Genomic DNA, 5,000 nt, shown 5'->3' with positions numbered 1-5,000 from the left:
AGTACTTGGTCGGGTTCGAGAGAGGCGCAATCGCCCGGAGTTTGGCGAGTAGACGCTTTAGGTGCGACCACCCGTGCTCCCAACTGAGCTTGCCGCTGCCGACAGAGGCCCGGGAGCGTGCTGTCGTGGCATTGCCGGCGGGAGACAACACGCGCCACCTACGGTGACCGGCAGCTCCAACGCCAGCGCCACAGAAGGACAAAAGCCCCACTTGGGTGCCGAAGCGAACTCTCCCAGCACAGCGCACGCGCCAACACGTCCGCACAGCTGCGATACAAACCACCTGCGAGAACCGCAGAGGCGACCGAGCAGCAGACGGCGTCGCGGCGCCGAGCGCCGGGCGGCGGCGCATCCTCAGCGCACACAGTCCTCAATCGGACCAGCACACTGCAGATGTCCACCGCGCTTCGCACCGGGCCCGCGAGGACCTACTTTGGCCGCACGGCGCCGCGTGCAGGGTGCGCCGGCGCGCAGCTGCGCCGCCTGCCGCCTCCGTCGGCCGGCGCGCCTGCCACTGGCCGCCCCCACCAGCCGGCTGTAGCGCGTGCGCCCACGCACCGCGCGGCCAGCACGCCGGGAGGCCCCCCCTCACCGGCCGGGGACGGTCCCACCCAGCCACCGCCGCGTATCGCTTCACACCCAGATGCCATTCACGTTCGTGGGCATGGTGGGTATCGCTGGAACAACCGGTTGGTAGCTCAACCGATCGTCGCCATCACTGATTCACCTCTAGCGAGAACAACCGCACCACAACGGTTTACCAGTTGTTCATTTGCGTAACGTCACCAGCAAACGTAGGCGTCCATCGCCATTTGCAAATTCAACGATTGTTGCATGCCTGTGTCAGGTGTCACGACACACTATGTCTGCCCACATACACGCAACAACATGTGCACGCTTCGCGAACACGTGGAAGGTGGCCCCCGTACGTATGCGATGTCCATTGCGCGAACGACTGTCAACCGGCCTCTGTCGCATGTCGCAGATGTGGAACGCAGTGCACCATGCTATCACGGTGTGTGAGAAGAGACGACTACGTCTGACAACACGCGCCACTACATCAACAGACGGCTCATGCTGATCGCCATCCAGGGCATACCACACTGCAATCCAGCTCTTATAGGGAGACGACACGTAGCTGAGTGCACAACATTTGGACCGCATGGTTCGCCGTTGTTGGCGCAGTCGTTGTACGGTCACATGTACCACGATGTATCATTCAGTACATGAGGACCAATGTGCAGTACAGTGTGTGATTTGGACGTACAACATCAGCGGACAGTTGACACAGGCCGTACCACAGCGTAGGCTAAGTGCTTCGCCATGCAAATGCCAATGAACAACTGCAAATGCCAATGAACAACTGCAAAGGGCATTGAGCATGTACGTCCTGCTGCCATCCACATTACAGTGTATAGCTGCAAGGTGTTTAACATGAAGCGATACACTGGGGACCGGGCAGTGCGAGTAGCAAACTATATTGCGGGGGTTGCAGTTAGGCAACACTACACTAATTTAACGCGTCGTATGACAATTACAGAGCAGGTTAAGGCCCAACGTGTGTTGGGTTAAGGCCCAACGTGTGTTGGGTTAAGGCCCAACGTGTGTTGGGTTAAGGCCCAACGTGTGTTGGGTTAAGGCCCAACGTGTGTTGGGTTAAGGCCCAACGTGTGTTGGGTTAAGGCCCAACGTGTGTTGGGTTAAGGCCCAACGTGTGTTGGGTTAAGGCCCAACGTGTGTTGGGTTAAGGCCCAACGTGTGTTGGGTTAAGGCCCAACGTGTGTTGGGTTAAGGCCCAACGTGTGTTGGGTTAAGGCCCAACGTGTGTTGGGTTAAGGCCCAACGTGTGTTACGTTACGGCGCAACGTGGGTTACGTTACGGCGCAACGTGGGTTGCGTTACGGCGCAACGTAGGTTACGTTACGGCGCAACGTAGGTTACGTTAAGGCGCAACGTAGGTTACGTTAAGGCGCAACGTAGGTTACGTTAAGGCGCAACGTAGGTTACGTTAAGGCGCAACGTAGGTTACGTTAAGGCGCAACGTAGGTTACATTAAGGCGCAATATAGGTTACATTAAGGCGCAATATAGGTTACATTAAGGCGCAATATAGGTTACATTAAGGCGCAATATAGGTTACGTTAAGGCGCAATATAGGTTAGGTTAAGGCGCAATATAGGTTACGTTAAGGCGCAATATAGGTTACGTTAAGGCGCAATATAGGTTATGTTAAGGCGCAATATAGGTTACGTTAAGGCGCAATATAGGTTACGTTAAGGCGCAATATAGGTTACGTTAAGGCGCAATATAGGTTACGTTAAGGCGCAATATAGGTTACGTTAAGGCGCAATATAGGTTAGGTTAAGGCGCAATATAGGTTAGGTTAAGGCGCAATATAGGTTAGGTTAAGGCGCAATATAGGTTAGGTTAAGGCGCAATATAGGTTACGTTAAGGCGCAATATAGGTTACGTTAAGGCGCAATATAGGTTACGTTAAGGCGCAATATAGGTTAGGTTAAGGCGCAATATAGGTTAGGTTAAGGCGCAATATAGGTTAGGTTAAGGCGCAATATAGGTTACGTTAAGGCGCAATATAGGTTAGGTTAAGGCGCAATATAGGTTAGGTTAAGGCGCAATATAGGTTAGGTTAAGGCGCAATATAGGTTAGGTTAAGGCGCAATATAGGTTAGGTTAAGGCGCAATATAGGTTAGGTTAAGGCGCAATATAGGTTAGGTTAAGGCGCAATATAGGTTAGGTTAAGGCGCAATATAGGTTACGTTAAGGCGCAATATAGGTTACGTTAAGGCGCAATACAGGTTACGTTAAGGCGCCATACAGGTTAGGTTAAGGCGCCATACAGGTTAGGTTAAGGCGCAATACAGGTTAGGTTAAGGCGCAATACAGGTTAGGTTAAGGCGCAATACAGGTTAGGTTAAGGCGCAATACAGGTTAGGTTAAGGCGCAATACAGGTTAGGTTAAGGCGCAATACAGGTTAGGTTAAGGCGCAATACAGGTTAGGTTAAGGCGCAATACAGGTTAGGTTAAGGCGCAATACAGGTTAGGTTAAGGCGCAATACAGGTTAGGTTAAGGCGCAATACAGGTTAGGTTAAGGCGCAATACAGGTTAGGTTAAGGCGCAATACAGGTTAGGTTAAGGCGCAATACAGGTTAGGTTAAGGCGCAATACAGGTTAGGTTAAGGCGCAATACAGGTTAGGTTAAGGCGCAATACAGGTTAGGTTAAGGCGCAATACAGGTTAGGTTAAGGCGCAATACAGGTTAGGTTAAGGCGCAATACAGGTTAGGTTAAGGCGCAATACAGGTTAGGTTAAGGCGCAATACAGGTTAGGTTAAGGCGCAATACAGGTTAGGTTAAGGCGCAATACAGGTTAGGTTAAGGCGCAATACAGGTTAGGTTAAGGTACGACATAGGTTAGGTTAAGGTACGACATAGGTTAGGTTAAGGTACGACATAGGTTAGGTTAAGGTACGACATAGGTTAGGTTAAGGTACGACATAGGTTAGGTTACGGTACGACATAGGTTAGGTTACGGTACGACATAGGTTAGGTTACGGTACGACATAGGTTAGGTTACGGTACGACATAGGTTAGGTTACGGTACGACATAGGTTAGGTTACGGTACGACATAGGTTAGGTTACGGTACGACATAGGTTAGGTTACGGTACGACATAGGTTAGGTTACGGTACGACATAGGTTAGGTTACGGTACGACATAGGTTAGGTTACGGTACGACATAGGTTAGGTTACGGTACGACATAGGTTAGGTTACGGTACGACATAGGTTAGGTTACGGTACGACATAGGTTAGGTTACGGTACGACATAGGTTAGGTTACGGTACGACATAGGTTAGGTTACGGTACGACATAGGTTAGGTTACGGTACGACATAGGTTAGGTTACGGTACGACATAGGTTAGGTTACGGTACGACATAGGTTAGGTTACGGTACGACATAGGTTAGGTTACGGTACGACATAGGTTAGGTTACGGTACGATATAGGTTAGGTTACGGTACGATATAGGTTAGGTTACGGTACGACATAGGTTAGGTTACGGTACGACATAGGTTAGGTTACGGTACGACATAGGTTAGGTTACGGTACGATATAGGTTAGGTTACGGTACGATATAGGTTAGGTTACGGTACGATATAGGTTAGGTTACGGTACGATATAGGTTAGGTTACGGTACGATATGGGTTAGGTTACGGTACGATATGGGTTAGGTTACGGTACGATATAGGTTAGGTTACGGTACGATATAGGTTAGGTTACGGTACGATATAGGTTAGGTTACGGTACGATATAGGTTAGGTTACGGTACGATATAGGTTAGGTTACGGTACGATATAGGTTAGGTTACGGTACGATATAGGTTAGGTTACGGTACGATATAGGTTAGGTTACGGTACGATATAGGTTAGGTTACGGTACGATATAGGTTAGGTTACGGTACGATATAGGTTAGGTTACGGTACGATATAGGTTAGGTTAAGGTACACATTGTTGTAAGGAAAGGTTTAATTGGGGGCGGGGCGGCCGGTTTGTTGATTGTGATTATAGTAAGTGGATGCCTGCGGCATCATCTGATTTGCCACGTCAGGATGCACCTTTGGCTCATGACAGGCGGCGCTCTCATTCCATGCTTGTGGCAGACCTGTGTCTTTCATTCCTGCCATTGTTTGTGTGCTGTGAGAGGAGGCAGTATTGTGATGTTGGGTGCACCCCTGTGTAGGACATGTGTGGGTGTTGGTGGCTTGGCTGAGCAATGGTGGTTGTCGGGTGGGTGGGATATTCTGTTTTCTGAGTGGACCTCCCAGTCTGGTTATGACAGTGTGGATTGTCTAATGTGGCGGAGAGGATGCACTGGGTGTTGTTCCATGCTGGTGCTTACATATTGTCTGTGTGCGTGTTACAGGCAGAGAGTAGTGCGTGATAAGGGTGTGTGGCTGACGTGTGGTTGTGATTGTGAGCA

The sequence above is a fragment of the Schistocerca americana genome, unplaced genomic scaffold (assembly GCF_021461395.2).
Source record: "Schistocerca americana isolate TAMUIC-IGC-003095 unplaced genomic scaffold, iqSchAmer2.1 HiC_scaffold_47, whole genome shotgun sequence".
NCBI classification, from domain to species: Eukaryota; Metazoa; Arthropoda; class Insecta; order Orthoptera; family Acrididae; genus Schistocerca; species Schistocerca americana.
Note: the sequence above shows the minus strand (reverse complement) of the source record.